We start from the raw sequence: 20,127 nt of genomic DNA, 5'->3' as shown, positions 1-20,127 counted from the left end.
TGAAGATCCCAACGCTCACTTAGCAAAATTTCTGGAATTCTACGATACATTTAAAATCAATGGCATTTCTGATGATGCCATACGTCTTCGGTTGTTTCCCTTTCTATTGAGGAACAAAGCTAAACAATGGTTGAACTCGTTACCACGAGGGTCAATTACTACTTGGGAACAAATGGCCGAAAAATTCTTACTAAAATTTTTTCCGTCGACTAAAACGGCTAAATTACATAATGATATCTCTTCTTTTGTGCAGATGGATTTAGAAACCCTCTACGGAGTATGGGAGAGATACAATGACTTACTGAGAAGGTGCCCTCACCATGGGTTACTGCTTTGGCTCCAAGTTCAAACATTCTACAATGGTCTGAATCCTTCGACTCGGCAAATGGTTGACGCAGCTACTGGCGGAACCATCAATAATAAAACACCTGAAGATGCCTATGAGTTTATTGAGGAGATGTCACTGAATAACTATCACTGGCAAGTCATGAGGACAAAGCCACGAAAATAGCCGGTGTTTATAACGTCGATTCGGTCACCATGCTGTCAAATCAGGTAGAACTCTTGAATAAAAAGATTGATGGTTTTCTTAGTTCTTCACAGGTTCACCCAATAATGCAGTGCAAAGCAAGTAGTGGTGGAACAAGCCATTCAGAATACCAACCTTATGGCCATAACATGGATAACGAGCAACTAAACTACATGGGTAATAATCCTCGACCTCAAAACAATCTATAAAGTAACACTTACAATGCAGGTTGGAGGAACCATCCCAATTTCTCTTGGGGAGGCCAAGGAAATCAAAGACCAAAACATCCTCCGGGTTTTCAGCAACCACCCTGCCAATAGGAAAAGAAGTCGAACCTTGAAGAGATGTTCTCAAAGTTTATATCAGTGTCAGAAACTCGTTTCCAGAACACCAAGACAGAACTTAAGAATCAACAAGCGTCGATCCAAGGGCTCGAAACTCAGATAGGCCAGCTTTACAATCTAATCTCTGAACAACCACAAGGTAGTTTGCCAAGTAATTATAAACCCAACCCAAGGGAACAGCTCAACGCGATTAATGTTCAAGATGAAGAAGAATTTGTGGAGCCTGAACCAGAACCGCGGCGAGAAACTGTGGTAAGCAAAGGTCAAGGTGAGGAAGATCAAAATACAAACAAATCAGTGAATGTCGAATATAAACCTCGTGTACCATACCCCAACGCGACAAGGAAAGACCGCTCAAATGAACAATTTGGTAAATTCCTTAAACTCTTAAAAAATTACATATTAACTTACCATTTATTGAAGCTCTATCGCAGATGCCAAACACAATGAAATTTTTAAAAGAGCTTTTAACAAATAAGCAAAAGTTGGACGAGGTGTCGCATGTGGAGCTAAACATAGTGTGCTCAGCTATTCTGAAAAATAAGCTATCGAACAAACTAAAAGATCCAGGGAGTTTTACGATTCCTTGCTTAATTGGTTGTTTAGATGTTAATAATGCATTAGCTGATTTAGGGGCTAGTATCAATGTCATGCCTTTTAAAATGTTCAAGCAACTAGGTCTCGAGAAACCCAAACAGACTAGGATGAGCATTCAATTAGCAAATAAAACTATAAGATTTCCTAGGGGTATTATTGAAGATGTGCTAGTCAAAATCGATAAATTTATATTTCCCGTTGACTTCATTGTTTTAGACATAGAGGAGGATAGCAATACTCCTTTAATCCTAGGAAGGCCCCTTTTTAGCAACTGCTTAAACAATTATTGATGTTGGCACAGGTGAGCTCACGCTTCGCGTAGGAGACGAAACACTCACCCTTCAAGCTCGCAATTTTGACAACGCATCGGAAATTGAAGGTGATCATCTAAACCATTCTATTAAAACTGACCACATGATACAACCCACTTTGTAGGAGATAAGTCTGAAGGAAGTACATGAGCCACTGTCAAACATTAGTAGAGGATTTATTCACGAAGAACGAAGGCTTCAAATAGAGGAGCTAGATAATGGCGAACACATAAACCGAGAACACACGATAAATTGAAACTATGCCAGAACAAGCCCAATACCTCTCCAAATCAACTTAAGGTTGGTTATAAAGTCTTATTAGATGTCGTAGATCCCCACATTATCACTACCACACTAAATGAGGAAATCCCTCTTACAGTACTCAGTATTTTTCCATTCGGTATGATGGAGGTGAGTCATCCCAAGTTCGACACTTTTAAGGTAAACAATACCCATTTCAAACCTTATTTTAAGAGTGATAGTAGGAATGAGGAGTATAAACTCCTCGAACCACCATGATCATTCAAACGGAGAGGTGAGTCGAGCTTATACTATAAATAAGTGCTTCTCGGGAGGCAACCCGAGCACTGAATGTATTAACTTCTTTCAAAATTTAGTCTTCAACATCTAACTTACTAACGGAGCTCTTTAATACAGGTTTTCCACAAAGACACGGCCAAGCACACGGGCGTGCTTATGGCCGTGTGAAAACAGGGCAAGGATTTCCCCAACACGGGCTACGATAAAATGCCACGGCTGTGTGACGTGGCTGTGGTCGAGCCTGCCAAAACAACACAGGCGTGCGACACGCCCGTGTTGAAGATCCGTGGTTGAAACTGAGAAACTAGCACGGGCAAATGACACGCCCGTGCCTAATACCCGTGGTCGAACCTATTAAATTAACACGGGCGTGGGACTTGCACACACGAATGTGGGAGAAGTGAACGAAGCCAGACACGGTCATGCGACACGGCTGTGTGAATCCATATGCTCGAGGTACACGGGCGTGGGACGAATTTCAGACGTGCCCAAATAGGAAAAATGCGAAACACAAGGGCAAAAATTAGGGAACATGGGCGTGTGCCGTGCCCGTGCTGCCCAAAATCTATAAATACCCTGCACTATTCACCTTCTTCCCCATTCAAAAACCTTAACCCTAGCCACTGCAAGTTCATACGGCCTTCTTCCCAAGCCCGTGCGCCACCTACAACTCCATTCTCGACGCCCAATCTCTTCCCTTAGCGTTTGTTTACTCCTTTTTCTTTTATTTCACTGATTTATAATGCTATTTATCATATTAATCTATATTTTTCATGTTATTTCCATATTGATAATCACATAAATTTCATTTATTAGACAAGTTACCATCTTTCTCTTGTTTAAAATCTTGCTCACGATTCCTACATTTCATTTAATTAGTTAGAAGTGAATGGCTAGGATAGTTAAAATTATCATGCATATTGTGTTGACATCTCTTTTCATTCATATAGTATTTTGCATTCCATTCCTTGCCATTTTTACTTATATCACCATGCTTATGCCACAAAGAAATGGGTCATTGAACTTATTGTTTTAATTGAATTTAGTAATTGTGGCTAAATATATTTATGCATTTTCCTTTTTGAATTTGGTCGCATTCCTTTTATATATTATAAATTGTCCACTCATCAAAAGACGAATTGATATTTCCACTTGCAGGTATACAATGTCGTCTTCAAGAGGAAAGAAAATCGTCGTACCTGCTTCAAAGAAGAGAAAGGGAGCGGTTGTTTTATTGGGCCGTATGAAATAGTAGAAAGAGTTGGACCGGTTGCTTACCGATTAGCTTTACCTTCAGAGTTACAAAAGATTCACGATGTTTTCCATGTTTCTATGCTTCGGAGATATAGGTCAGATCCTTCACATATCATTTCCATTGAAGACATTGAAATTCAACCAGATCTGTCTTATGAACAAGAACCAGTACAAATATTAGCTAGAGAAGTAAAGGAGTTGAGAAACAAACGGATTCCTTTAGTAAAAGTGTTATGGAGAAATCATAAATTGAAGAAGCAACTTAGGAACCGAAAGAAATGATGAGAGCACAATATCCTCATCTTTTCTCAGGTAAATTTCGAGGACGAAATTTAGTAAGGGGGAGAAATGTAATGACCCAAAATTCACGAGCACCGAAAAAGTGAGTTATAGGGTCTTCGTCTTAGTGAAATAAGTTCGAAAATAATTATTAGAAATATTTATGAGTTTAGTAGTCTGTCTAATTAGGTGAATTTAGCTTAATTTAGAGTAATTAGTAAAAAGGACTAAATTGAATAAGGGGTAAAAATTGAATTATAGATTAAAAGAAAGTATAAAGGGCCAAAATAGAATTAAGCCATTTACACAAATTGAGGCGGCAAATGAAGATTTTTCTTGAATATATGTATTATATATATTTAATTATTATCATGGTTTTATAATTATTATGATTATTTAATGGATATTATGTTTTAAATAAATTAAATAGTTGATAAATGTATGGTAATAAAATTATATTGGTACATTTGTAATTTAAATACTTAATTACTTATAATTTAAGTATAAAGATATTTTTTAATTAAATAATTAAATTGTGATATTTTTGTTTGGGGAAACAAATTAAATAATGACAAATATAGTAAAATTATTGGTGCAAATGTAGAATTAAATATGTGTACAATTGTAAAATATGTAAATGATGTTAAAATAAATATTTATTAATTATTATTATTAAGTTAAAATATTTATTAAATAAATAATTAGATTATGAGATTTTTATATGATAAGCAAATTAAATGATGACAATTTATGGTATTGATAGTGTACATTTGTATGCATATGATTAAATACTTAATAGATATTTAAAATAAAAATATCATAATATGTGTTAAATAAATAAGTAAACTAAATAAAAGAAAACGAAACAAAAGAAAGGAAAGAAGAACAAAAAGCATTCGAAACAGGGGAAAGAAAAGAAGAAAAAGAAAGAAAAAGGGAAAATAGGGTTTTTGAAGCTTGGAGTTAATTTGGTAAGTCAATTAAGTCCTTTTTAGTTAATTTTGATGTTTTAGAAGCTTTAAAAGAAGATTTTGATGAAATTAAGTTGATAGTTCAAGAGTTCATATGTTTCCAAATAGGGTTCATGTTGGACAAATTATGGAATTAGGGATTTAATTGAATGAATTCTAAGTTAGAATTGATTAAGGGATTAAATTGAAAACTAGGCTATAAGTTTTATGTTATAGGGACTAAATTAAAGAAATTTCAAAACTAGGAAAATATGCTGGAAATTTTATAGTTAAATATGAGTTTAGACAAAATTTGAATAGAAAAAGAGAGTGAATTGGATTAAGAAAGTAAGTAAGTTTAGTTAGGATTAAATTGGTAATAAGGTAGGAATTGTTTAGAAATTTAATTATTTATTATAATTAATGCTGTAAATAATAATGTAAATTACTATTATTTTCGTAGCCAACAAAGAACCTGAAGCATTGGCACGAAAGGGAAAGGAGAAAGTTATCGAGGAGTAATCGCAAAATTCGGGTTTGTATTACTATAATTCAAATTATTTATTTATTCATTAAATGTTAAATTAAATTATGTATTTGGTAAATAAATTATAGGGTAAGTGTTGTTATGGAATTGAATGATAATTGAAATGGTTGTTAAATAAATTTTAGTATTGGATATGATTGAATTGTTGAATTGAAAAAGAATTGGGATTTAAAGGGAAGTTGAATTGAATGAGAAATATGTGTTAGTATTGAATTGTATTTTGATTGGTGAATGGAAAGTGTATTTGATTTTGAAAGTGGATTTTTGAAATGAAAGTAAAATTGTGATTTAAGTGGAATTGATGTGAATGTTGATTGAAACAGAGAAAGTGAATTAAATACCCTATTAACTAGTCGGACTAAGTCGGATATAGTTAGCATGCCATAGGATTGGAAGTGTTCAGAGATACTTCGACCTCGAGTCGATGAGACACTGGGTGTCACTATTTTACTTCGGATAGATTCGATGAGGTACTAGGTACCACTTTACTTCAACTAGGCCGATGAGACACTGGGTGTCAACTATTGCTTCGAACTATCCGATGAGGCACTGGGTGCCATATTGGTGTGGTTGGTAGGATCCGTGTATCTGCCAAAGTCCGAGTTATGTTAATATGGTGAAAAATTGAATTATGAGTTGAAATTGGAATTGTGATAGAAAGAGAAAAGTATGAACTAAATGTTCATAAGTGATTTAAATTTAAGTTTGTGAAAAATACATTGTTTTATAAATGATAAATTTTAATTGTTATTATGAAATGGTAAAAATAATAATAATAATAATAATAAAGTATGAATTAGTATATAAGAAATTAATTGTTATGTATTTGATATTTATTTATTTTATTATTATTGTTGATATAACTTGAATTATGGTAATACCACTGAGTATATCCGTACTCAGCGTACGGTTGTTTCCGTACGCAGGTTAGTAAAAGTCAAGTGTCTCGACTCAGCATCCAGAACATTCCCGACTCCAACACAAACTTGGTGATGTATTTTTCTTTTGGGTAAAGGTGGCATGTACATAGGTGTTGTGTGATCACTTGAATATGTATATTATTTTGGTTGTGAAGGATGAATTATAAGGTTTAGCTTGTTAAATGAAATGGTAGAAAGGTATATGATATTTTGAGACATGAACATTAAGTTGTTAAATGAATGAAGTTTTCAATCAATTTTGAATGAAGCTATGATAGTTATTTAAGTTAAAATTATGTTAATGATATAAATATTAGTTAGGTGAATTTGAAACATTGGTATTGGTTGTTTTTAGTTTGAAATTGCAGGGGTTTTAAGTAAGAATAAGCAGAAATACTGTCAAAATTTTTATAAAAAAAAATTATGAAAATTTTCCAGAATACTCGAACAAATCCCGTTCTACTTTTAATACGTGTTTTGGGCTTCGAGAGGCCAATATGGGGACTTATTTATTAAATTATACTATGAAAGTTATATTAATTGTAAATTATTCGTAAATTATTTGATATATCCGATAATGCCTCGTAACCCCGTTTTGGTGACAGTTTGGGGTTAGGGGGTGTTACATGGTAGCCAATGTAAGGGTGGTATACTTATTCTTTTGTATATGGTCATGAGATATGGCTCATATTGATGTAGGTTGTAAACCTACTAATGATGCATGTTTATGTTTAGATGTTTCATGAGATATGAAATGGGGTTTATCATGAATGGACGCATGAAATGGGACCTAATAACTTGAGAGTGGATATAGCATATAATGGTATATGGTTATAATATGGCCTAAGTGTAAAGTGTAAAATGTGCTATGTTAATCCCTAATACGAAAAGGATAATTTAACATGTACTAAACCAATGAGATGAGGTTATCACGCAAGGAGTTGTGCCAAGGTTGTTTAAGAGTATAATTAGGCCATGTTAAATACCAGTGAAGTCTATAAGTATGTATGGTTGTTAGAGGGTGACCAAAGGCTTGGAAAATAGCCCTAAAAAGGTCTACATAGATAGACGCTCGGGCATGTGTCTAGGTCGTGTGTGACACACGGTCAACCCCCATAGGCGTGTTGCTTGGTCGTGTGTCCTCTGCACCAAAAATTTTTGGTTAGTTGTATGGTAGTAAACACACGGGCAAAGACATGGCCGTGTGTCTCAACCGTGTGGAGGACATGGTCTAGAACACGGGCTTGTGCCTTGGCCGTATGCTTTAAAATGAATGATGATATCATAAACTGAATGTCTGAGTTTTTGGACACGGGCGTGTCTAAGCCGTGTGAGGCACACAGGCCAAGGACACAGGCGTGTGCTTGCCCGTGTGAAGACCCTTCTGGGTTCGAAATGGAAAATAAATCCAATAATTCAACACGGGTGTGAGGCAAGAGCATGTCCCCAAGCACACGGGCGTGTGAGGCATAACCCTAGAAATTTTATTTCTATAGTCCCCGATTTAGTCCTAGATTGCTAATAACGTATGATTTAGTCCTCGTAAGTCCATATGATTTTGTTTAATTGGTTTTAAATTGGAAATAAAATTTTATAACTCGTTTTTTCGAGATGATCTTGTTTGCAAGCAGTAATGCCTCGTACCTAATCTCGGTCTCAGGTACTGGTAAGAGGTGTTACAGCTGGTACATTTTTTTATGAATTCTTTACCATATTTTGCATTAATTGATTGTGGTTCTACAAATTTGTACATATCTAGTAGTGTATCGGGAAATCTGAAGATTTTGGCTGAGGATACTAGTTGTGAATTTTTTGTGATTGGTCCTTTGGGTCAGTCTGTTTGAGTTAGTAAAGTGTATAGGAGGTGTCCACTCGAAGTTCAGGGGTTTGTATTTCCATTTGATTTGATGGAGTTGTCATTCGAAGAGTTCGACCTGATCTTGGGTATGGGTTAGATTGTAAATCTAAGAGGGTAACCCTTAAGATTAGAGATGATGTGGAAGTTGTGATAGTGTGCGAGTGTCAAGATTATCTCTCTAATGTGATCTCCACTCTGATAGCCAAAAAGCTGGTTCTTAAGGGTTGTGATATATATCTAGCGTATGTGCATGATATGAGCAATGTGGGTTCTGCTGTGGAAGGGATTTGTACTGTTATGGAATTTTTTGATGTCTTTCGTGAGGGGTTTTCAAGATTACCTCCGGATAGGGAGGTTGAGTTTGGGATTGAGATCTTCCAGGTACAGTGTCGATGTCCATCACCCTGTATCGAGTGGCACTAAAGAAGCTAAAAGAATTAAATTTGTAGCTTCAAGAACTCCTAGAGAGAGGGTTTATTTTACATAGTGTGTCCCCGTGGGGAGCAACGGTTCTTTTTGTTAGGAAAAAAGACTGTACTATGAGGATGTGTGTGGATTATCATTAGTTGAAAAAATTGATTATAAAGAATAAGTACCCACTTCTGAGGATTGATGACCTATTTGATCAGTTCTGTGGGGCATTTGTGTTTTCAAAAATTGATCTTCATACTGGATATCATCAGTTGAAGGTTAAGGAGGCTGATGTGTATAGGACGACGGTTAGGACTAACTATGGGCATTATGAATTCCTTATTATGCCATTCGGCTTGACTAATGCTCTAGCAATGTTCAAGGATTTCATGAATCAAGTTTTTTAGCCATTTCTAGGTCAGTTCATCATGGTATTTATCGACGACATTTTAGTTTACTCTAAAACTGAGGATGAGCATGATGAACATCTTAAGGTAGTTCTTCAGATACTCTGTGAGAAAGAACTATATGCTAAGTTAAGAAAATGTGAATTTTGGTTGAGTGAGGTTATGTTTCTAAGGCATATAGTTTCTACCGAGGATATTCGAATGGACGCTAAAAAGATAAAGGTGATTCTGGATTGGAAGTAGCCTAAGAATGTGACCAAAGTTCAGAGTTTCCTTAGGTTAGTGAGATACTATCAAAGGTTTGTCGAAGGGTTCTCACTGATAGAGTTCATTTGACTAAGTTGTTATATAAGAATGCTCCATTTGTTTGGGCTGTTGAGCAAAAACCAAGCTTTGAGAAGTTCAAATCAGTTTTGACTCAGCCACCCATTTTAACTTAGCCTGAATCTGGAAAAGAGTTTGTTATTTGCAGTGATGTGCTGCATACTGGTTTGGGTTGTCTGATGCAGAAAGGTAAGGTGGTAGCTATGCGTCTAGACAACTCAAGCAGCATGAGGGTAATTATCCGACTCATGACCTCGAGTTTACCGCAGTTGTTTTTGCACTTAAGATTTGGAGGCACTATCTATATGGTGAGAAGTGCGTAATCTACACCGATCATCAAAGTCTTAAGTATCTCCTCACTCAGAAGGAGTTGAATCTTAGGTAGCATTGTTGGATCGAGTTGCTTAAAGACTACGATTGTTCGATAGAGTATCATCCGAGTAAGGACAATAAGGTGGTCGATGCTCTTAGTCATAGTTCAATGTCTGAGTTGAGGGCGATTTTTGTTTGATGATGGTGAGATTCTAGCAGAGTTGCAAGTTAAACCGTCTTGGTTGGATGAGATTAAGAGTAAACAGGTTCTAAATGAGTCTTTGATTAGTTGGGTTTAGCAAATTAATGAGTGTAAGACTTCAAACTTTGGGTTTAACAATAATGGTATTATGTGCTTTTGAGGTCAGATTTGTGTGCCTAGTGATGTGGATCTGAGGAAATCTATTCTTCAGGAAGTGCACAATAGCTCTTATGCTATGCATCCTGGTGGCAATAAGATGTATCGTGACCTTCGAGAGTTGCACTGGTGGCCTTGGCTGAAACGTGAGGTAATAGATTTTGTGTCATATTTTTTGACATGTCTGCAAGTTAAGGCTGAACACCAACTTCCTTCTGGATTACTGCAACCCATTAAAATTCCACTGCAGAAATAGGAACAGGTAACTATGGATTTCCTTAGTGGGTTGCCCTTGACACCCACTAAAAAGGACTCAGTTTGGGTTATTGTGGACATTTTCCTAAGAATGACTCATTTGGATTTATGTCTTTGAGTTTGTTAGGCTTTATGGGGTTCTGATATCAAGTATATTAGACCGTGATCCTCGTTTTATTTATTGTTTCTAGCAGAATTTACATGAGGCTTTAGGTACTCGACTGGGTTTCAGTATAGGATTTCATCCACAGACTGATGGTCAATCTGAGAGAGTAATTTAGATTTTAGAGGATATACTTTAGAGTTGTGTGATTGATTTTTGAGGTAGTCGAGAGGAGTTTCTGCTGCTAGCTGAATTCGCTTACAATAATAGCCTTCAGTCTAGCATTCAAGTGGCGCCTTATGAGGCACTGTATAGATGGAAATGTCGCACTCCACTTCGTTGGACTGAGTTGGGAGAAAGGAAGGTTTTGGGTCCTGAGTTAGTGGCTGAGACCGAGGACAAGGTTCGTTTTATTCGAGATGGACTTAAGGTTGCTTTTGATAGATAGAAGTCTTACGCGGACTTTAAGAGATGTGATATTGAGTTAGAGGTGGGGGACTGTGTTTTCCTTAAGGTGTCTCCTTGGAAGAAGGTTCTCAGATTTGTTTGTAAGGGCAAGTTAAACCCTCTTTCATTAGGTCGTATCGGGTTTTGAGGCTTTTGGGCCAGTCACCTATCAGTTAGAGTTGTCTTCTGAGTTGGATCACATCCATGATGTCTTTGACGTATCCATGTTGAGACGTTATCAATGTGATCCTTCTCATGTGGTTCTAGTGGAGGAGATTGAGTTAAGGCCAGAGTTGTCTTTTGAGGAGGAGCCAATACAGATTCTGGATCATGAGGTTAAGGTCTTGAGGAGGGAGACCATTCCGTTAGTTAAGGTGCTGTGGAGGAATCATGGTTCCGAGAAGGCCACTTGGGAGCCAGAGGACTCATTGTGTCAACAGTATCCTTATCGCTTTGACTCAAGTAAAATTTGGAGGTCAAAATTTCTTTTAAGAGGGAAGAGTTGTAACTCCCCAATTTTCTTGTGTTTAAATTGTTAAAGTTTTTCAACTAATTTGATTTGGTGTGTTGTTTAAGTGTCTTGCAAATCTGCTTTTGGCCCTGAGTTTGATTCTCATGTTTTGAGATTTTATTATTTAATTTTAAATTATGCCCAATTTAAGTTTTTGTTTTTATCTTTTAATTTCATTAACTTATTGACAAGAATGAACCTATTGGTTCAGTGGTTGAGCTTCTGTAAACTCTTTGGTCCTATGTTTGATCCCTTATGCAAGCAAAACGAAGTTATTTTTAGGGGAGTGTCTTCAGGGATCTGTATCTGATTTGGTGGGTATTTGTGGGGAGTGGGTAAGTGTTATTTGATTTTAGATTTTATTTTTCAAATTTTATCCAAAATATTCCAAAAAAATTCTGCTCCTGTTTCCATTTGCCCCAAGCTTTTTTTCACATTATTTTTTCTTCCATTCTCCTTTTGTTCCTGTTCTTCTTTTCTTTACTTACTTCTTTTTCTTGAAACTTTATTCTTGTATTCTATCATCTCCCCTGCTCTACATTTCATCGTGCCATTATTTTATCGACCGATTTTGTGTAAGTATTCTGTAATGAGTTGTTATAAAAAGCTTTAGGGGTTTGATTTGGATTTTTCCTTGTGATGAAATTTTATTTATTGTAGAATCCTTTTTTTTAAGAGAGGAACGTGTGGTGCTAGAATAGCCTCCAACTAACTAAGTTCTATTAATGGCTTGAGTTGTTGTTAATCTCGTGGTAGGTGTGCTATGTGAAATTCAGGACTATTTTCCTTAGTAAAAAAGTGAATTTTTTTGTACAAAATTGAGGTTTTAATCCTTGCATTTTGGTGTTGTTTGTAGGATTCAAAGTGCTCAATTGTGTGTTTTGTCAAAACTCGAATTAGGTGTGTAAACTAACCTGAAGTATCGCTCAAAACTTGAGAAAATTGCGAAACAAGGGTTGTTTTCGAAACTACCCAGCACTAAACGACCATTTGCTAGGCTGTGTGGTAGACTGTGTGCGCCACACAGCTGTATGGTTGGCCATGTGCCAAGCCATATAGAGCACACAACCGCGTGTGATTACACAACCTATGTTGGTAGGCTGTGTGGACCAGACAAGCTAGTTTTTTGGGCAGTGTAAGCCTTTTGGGCCAATTTTAATGCCCAATTAGGGGTCGAATAAGGGACTCAAAATTGGGTCTATGGGTATCATGTAGGTCCAAATAACTGTAAGTTTTAGTACATATATATGTAAAGGTATGACTATGAAATATGTTAAGTTTTATTGTGTATAAACTATATGTTGTGCTATGTTCTCTATAAGAAAAGATATGTGTATGCATTTCGTAGGACTTGTGATATATGTATGTATGTATGTATGTATGTATGTATGTATGTATGTATGTATGTATGTATGTATGAATGATATCATGACCATGTTTATGTCTATGTTTTGGGGTGCAATCAAACATGATGGAGGAAGTGTTATTGGCAATTTTTACTGTAACAATGGCGACTAGACCACAAAATTTTTGCCTGGCAGCTCAACTACATATTTATGAATGGCATACCGCCACATATTGGTGTGATTGGATGGATAGACTCTTGTGGTCCTAATTAGTGTGATTGGTTGGACGAAGATGGTGTGTAGCGAATGGGGGCAACGATATGAAATGATATGATATATGATATGATATGATTAGATATGATATATTATATGCTCCATAATGAAATTTGTTATGCTTTGATAGACTTTGATATATGTGTATATATACAATGATAAATGGGCCAAATCACACACTAGGCATTAAGCTCACGCATTTGTTTATTTTATTCTAGGTGATCCTCAGACATAGGGTTAGACGGCGACTTTGGAACTTAGATTTCACTCTTTCGGTTTAAGTATACCTTGGACTCTTTCTTTTTCTTTTTTTTATATGGGCTTTTTGGATTTTCAGACATTTTAATTTTTTTTAGGACGTTTAGATTTTTTGATATTTCTTTTTGCAAAAGTTTTAAACTTTTATTGACGCTTAACTCAAGACAACTTAAAATGAACCATGGTTATAAAATCGATTTACTATAATGTTTTGCACTGCAAGTTTAATCAAAATTTGCTTAACTGTTTTATCTCACAAATGAAGTAAGTAAAATCAATACGTTTTGGTAAAATTAACAAATGTGGTTTTCTTCAACGTACTCGCGAGTTTTAGAAAATGGTACGTCATCTACGGGTTAATTAAACTTGTTTTCTTTCGAGTTAAAGAGTTTCTGCCAAAATGAGGAAATTTTGTTTTCATGTGTAATGTGACATTCATAATTTGACCGTAACGTCCAGGCATGGTTTGGGGTGTTACATATTTTCAGATTTTTTAAGTTTTGAAAACCAATTTCCAATATCTCAAATTCGTATGGTTTACCAGTTCTACGTTTAAGAATACCAAAAATCTACAAACAAATTAAAAACTCAAAAACAAAGCCAAATTCGAAAACTTATTCCAAAAATCAAAAGTCCAAAAATCTTATTTAAAATAATTCAAACCATCTTATGTGGAAAACCAATCTGAGCTCCTACACGTCGACCAGTCATAAGTCTGAAGATCACCTGAAATGTATTAAACAAATGAGTGATCTAAAAGCCCAGTGTGTGTAACACCCCATACCCGGCTTGGACGCTAAGCTGAATAGTAAGATGCCCCACCATCGTCTCACTACTTGTTCATCTAAAACGACATGTTATTTCTCATGCATCTTTTTTTTCGATTTATAATAACATAGCATTATCATGAATTATAAACTATACATTCACTTTTTGTTGATAAACCATGCAAGGAATTCATAAAATAGCATAACATAGGCATTAACCATGCATTAGGACCACTTATCAAATTTTCCAAAAAATGTTACGTAGGTATTGATACTGTCTCTATGATATCAATATTTCTTTAAGTGGTATTGATGCCACTTGGCAAATCGATACCAAACTAGCATTTTGTTTCTCACCAAATTTCAAAATGTAGGAATATATCGATACCTTTTGCAAGGTATCAATAATTACACCCCGAGCATCGATACTTGGGCTAAGGTATCGATACCAAATTGGTATTCTGACTTCCTGCACTTTCAAAAATATAAAAGTATCATTTTAAAAGCCCTAATATCGATACTTCTGCTTCAGGTTACAAAAATTCAGCATATAAGATCATTTAAATCATTCAAACTCAATCCCTAAACATCGCGCTTCATTCACCTAGACATGTAAGCATCAAAATGTCTAAAACAATAGTCCAAATACCATATCCAAGTTCACATGCTTCCAAACATACATAATACGCATATAATCCCAAATATGTCTTAACAAGCCGATATAAATGTCTACCACATTACCTTTTTATTCCCTAAAACTACCTTTCTATTCCCTAGAACTAGAATAAGCAAAACACCTACTATAATAAATAAACAATGGCTTGGATTAATCCCTTAACGGCCACACCACTCACACCTAGAACGCAACTACTCTGCAAAGGATAAAATGGAGTGGGTGAGCTTAACAAGCTCAGTGAATGCCTAGAACAACCACTACGCAAAGAAGTCATCATGCATCAACCAAACAACATATAGCATATTCCCAAAATGACATTAACTAAGTTCCATAGTTAACATATTTGATCATATTCCATGCATTCCTTTACACATGTTTAGGCATATATATAGATATTCCGACACATATCAATCACATATAAGCACATAAAATTACATACAATCACATTTAGTCACAGTCTATGATAATTTGGCTCTTGATTTTATGACTCTATCACCACTCATCGGATACATGAATCTCCAACACACTTGACATAGACTCGTAGAGTCAAACATATCCCATAAGTAAAGCATATAGCCAACGCTCTCCAACATACCATAGATGCATATCCTAGTAAATAAAGCTTGGCTCACATTCCCTTATATTTCCAAAACTATCCCTGGACCTTAACACCCCATATATCACAACATATATAAGTGAGTACTCACAATCCTATGGCATGTCAACTATATCCAACGATCTCATTAAGTTACAAAGCCAAAATATCCATATTAATATCGCATATTTACTTATCGATTTTCCGCACATATTCACTGCATATTCACATTATTAACACAATGTAATCTCTTACATATGGCATGACAACATACCCTCATATTTACTATCATGGCATGAATAACATACTATCATATTCACTTTCACAACGGTCAACATAAGCTCATAGCATATATCATAGCATCTCATATATGTTCATGATTTCACAATTTCACAAACAAAGATATTTCATATTTAGTCATTGGTGCGAGAACACTTACACTCAGAATTTAGAGTAGAGATTTAAGCTACCTCTAAATTCCCAAATACACAAAGAATCATCTACGAGCAGTGAATCTAAAACACTCACCGATTATCAGCTTTCGCCGAAAATTGAGAGCTTGAACTAACTCTTCCTTCAACTCATAGTAAGCTCTAATGAATCATAGGCTTCACACACAAAAATCACACCATATAGACAGTCAAGTAACAGCCAAGAGCTCACTTAAACCGACCAAAATACAATCCTAAACTACATTCTCATATAACTAAACCCTTTAGCATGACAAAATTAAAATTTGACTTACTCAGTCTACACTTAATCTTTTTGTACAAAACGAGTTTCATTCATCTTCATATTCACCTAAAACTAATTCTCAACCTTTAAACTGCACAAAACTACACGTTTTAAGGTATTGAAAATTTTCGAAAATTTTTGGCCATAACAATGAAAATTCATGAAAACCCAAGAAATCTTTGATGAAACTTCAAATTTACTTTAGAAAGCTTCTAATTAGGTTAAAACTAATTGAAAAACACTTTAAAAAGTTTTTATCCACAAACTCGAAATTCACCATTAAAGACCCATTTTTTGGCTTTTTATTTAAAACATGTGTTTTAATAGCTAAAAATTTAGTTTAAAGAACTAAATAACATTTAAAACTAATAGGAAGATGATTGATTACCTTTGAGGGAAGAAAAACTGAGTTTTCAGTACAAATTCGAGAAACCCACACTCAAAGAAAATGATGAAATTGGTAAGTTTTTTGGTGTTTTCTTGGAATATTTTGAAGATAAATGGCTTGAGAATTGAAAAAAAATCAAAAGGGAGAAGATTTAGGAACCAAAATCGATGAAGAGGACTTGAGAGAGCAAAAACGGCACCAGCAAGAAGTGAGCAAAGCTTTTTTTGTGAAACAAGCTATGAATGGGGGGTTTTAGGTTAGTTTTAAAATTTTGGGCAATTAGCTTCATAAAAACTCATTTTTAGTAATTGACTTAACTTTATGAAACCATTGTCAAAAACATTATCTAATACCAACCTTATGAAATTTTGAGCTCATATAGGCCAAAATTGCTAAAATACCCTTAAAACTCCTAGGCTCTATTTTGGGGTGTAATAGTGTATGACTTGGCACACAAACAAAATTTTTACTTATAACATGCACAAATGTAAATATCATAAGAGAATTTTATTTATGATGTAGACATATACAAATATCAGATCAGTATGTCATATTACCAGAAACATATATCATATCATAATGTCATATTTCCATAAACATATATCATATCAAAATGTCATAACAAATTAGAACAATCCTACCCCCATCTACTACACACCAACTTCGTCCAACCAATCACACCAAATAGTACTTCAAGAGTCCATCCATCCAATCACATTGGGTCGTGGTGGTATGTCACTCATAATGGTGCAATTGAGGTGCCAAACAGATATTGCGGCTTAACAGACTGAATTGCAGTAATACTGCCAAAAAACATTTCCTTCATTACATCAAAATCCACCTCAATGCACATGCATAATCATAATAACATACATACATATCACATGAATGGTATGATGTGCATGCCTAAACATTTTTTTACAGATCATGCCATATAATATTGCCTATGCAAAATTAATCCTACTTACCATGCTTATACTAACAGTTATTCCACATATAGATTTCACGCATGTTTTTACACGTAATTATACTTTCAATGTTATCAGAACACAGGCCATACAAAAGTTTTTCATATACCTTAACCATATCATGTACTGACACATATTAACAGATGTCATGTAATACCCCAAACCCGTCTAGACGTTATAGCCGAATCTGGCAATGTCACATGATAGGGTGCTTGAAAACTAAGTTTCTATGATAAATCCATTTCCATTTAATTACTTTTATTATCTCTTTTTAATTCCAAAATCCTTACTCGTTTAATCGATTTTTTAAACAAAATTCGTTGCGGAAGCTTTTAAAACCGTTTTGAGTAAATCGTATGTTTAAAGAAAACTTTGCCTTTTCAAAAACTGAGTTTTCCTATGTCTAGTAGTTATAAATCCATAAAAATAAATAAAAACCAAATTTAAGCAAAAGTCCCAAAAAGTCCCCAAATTACATCCAAATAAACGACGGTAACTAAAACCATAAATCATAAATTATAAATCGTAAAAGTCCAAAAACTGTGGTCACCATCGAGTCCTTCGCCGCCTGATCCGTTTAGGTCTGGGAATTACCTATGCACATTAAACAGAGAGGGGTGAGTTTACGTAAACTCAGTGTGTAATCCTACAGAAAACAAACAACAGTAATCACAGTGCACTGTCAAAAACAGGCCTAAGCCCCTTTCAGTATCAGTATTAGTATGTACAATGGCCTTAGCCCATCACAGTATCAATAATAGATATACAATATTCAGTAACAAAGTCCTACCTAACCAGCCTCTACACACCATCTCCGTCCAACCCTACACTCCATGTGGGGATTAAATCAACCCACCCATCCCTAAACTCTAAGTAGTATCGAATACGGCACAAAATAATAGTTTGCAGCTGAGCTGCCAGTATATTAGGCTTAAGAGCCTTTCAGTACACTTCCTCCAAATAAAATCAACCCAACCCCATGCAATGCAACATATAATACATGACATGCTATCTCATGATATCAATATAATCAGTAAATGTATACATGCATATTATCATCATACTCAATATATACCCATCAATCATTCATTTCACTCAATTAGGGGTCTAAGTAATGCTTACTGACCCTACAATAAGTTTACAGTCGACTTGGGTGACCCGTACAACCTTAACAATCAATTCAGTGAAAATGGGCTTACACGCCCATATAGCCCACACGGCACAAATTAGCCTTGGCCGTGTGGATCATACAGCCTGGCCCAAAATTCCACATGCCTGTGTGTCGCACACGGCCTACTTGACCATCACACAGTAGTGTCTTGCGCGCACGGCCTAGCCTCGTCGATCACACACCCGTGTTAGGGCACACAGCCTACCATACGGACGATCACACGCCCTTGGGGTTTTTTGGCTTTCTGCCAAACCCTATTTTTTGTGTTTCAGTACACACCAAGTCTCGATTGATGCTAAAATGATTCCCGAGACTGCGATACCTTAAGATGAGCGAAACTATCTCCAACGTGTACGTACTGATTGGAAAGCCCTAGCACTCCGATCTTCACCTAACATAGAGTTCAACGATAATCCATCATTGGCTATCACTACTAAAGCCCAAACCACGGGAAAAGGTTGAAGAAGGTCACTTGCCAGTTGAAAAAAATCCACGAATACAATAGCGATGATTTACCGAACGACCCAATCAGAAGTCGCGAAAAGTCAGAGACAAAAAGACAGCAAAACGAAGTCAGAAGTTTGAGAAGGGGAAAAGACTGTCGAAATTTTGCAAAATGATAATCAAAAAGAAAACTTCTAATAACGCCCTATCCCAATTCCCCTTATTTTTCTCCAGCAAACTCTTCACTATTTAGAATCCAACTTCGGCACAACTCTCTACTAGAACCGAACAAAAATATTAACATCCCAGGGATTCAAACACAAGACCTTCAGTAGACTAACACTCTATTCAACTAGCAGACCAGCAGGCCTATTCTGATATGAAATAACAAGTAATTAAATTTAAGCCTGCTAGACTAGCACAAGGCTTAAGTCAGAAAAATACCAAACTTTGCCAAAGCTAGGGCTTGAACCTAAGACCTCTCAGACACTCCCAGAGCATTTAACCACTGAAGCAAATACACATTTATCAATTAAGAAACATAAAATTTGGGATGTTACAACTCTACCCCCTAAAAAAAATTTCGGCCTCGAAATTTACCTGATCAGGACAAATAAGGATACTGTTGACACATCGCATCCTCAGGCTCCCACGTAGCCTCATCAGTGCTATGATTCTGCCAGAGCATCTTCACTAAAGGAATAGATTTCCTCTTCTGAACTTTTACGTCATGAGCCAAAATCTGAACCAGCTCTTCCTCAATGGTCAGATCTGGCCTAACCTCAATCTCCTCAATAGGGACAATATGCGAGGGATCAGAGCAGTAGCACCTCAACATCGAGATGTGGAACACATCGTGAATATGGTCTAACTCTGGAGGTAGCTCCAACAGATAAACGATCGGTCACACTCGCTTTAAAATCTGGTACGGCCCAATAAACCTAGGGCTCAGCTTGCCTTTATGACCGAACCTCAGAATCTTTTTCCACGACGAAACCTTGAGAAATACGAAGTCTCCTACAAAATACTCAATCTCGCATCTCTTCAGATCTGCATAAGATTTCTGTCTATCAGAAGCCGCCTTCAAACGATCCATAATCAGTCAAACCTTATCCCCAGTCTCGAAAACCAACTCAGGACCCAAAACTCGACGCTCGCCCAACTCAGTCCAATACAAAGGAGTACGACACTTACGACCATACAGTGCCTTGTAAGGTACCATCTGAATGATACACTAGAAGCTGTTATT

The 20,127-nt window shown here is 35.9% G+C and overlaps 1 non-coding gene across 1 annotated transcript; it reads right to left on the bottom strand.

The window, feature by feature from the left end:
• Positions 1-221: 221 nt before the first annotated feature.
• LOC121217073 (small nucleolar RNA R71) lies at positions 222-327 on the bottom strand. The gene has a single exon (XR_005913299.1). It is a non-coding gene; the product is annotated as a small nucleolar RNA R71 (small nucleolar RNA).
• Between the last annotated feature and the right edge of the window lie 19,800 nt (positions 328-20,127).

This window comes from Gossypium hirsutum, chromosome A02, assembly GCF_007990345.1.
Source record: "Gossypium hirsutum isolate 1008001.06 chromosome A02, Gossypium_hirsutum_v2.1, whole genome shotgun sequence".
Lineage (NCBI taxonomy): Eukaryota > Viridiplantae > Streptophyta > Magnoliopsida > Malvales > Malvaceae > Gossypium > Gossypium hirsutum.
This window is presented reverse-complemented; position numbering and strand designations above follow the sequence as displayed.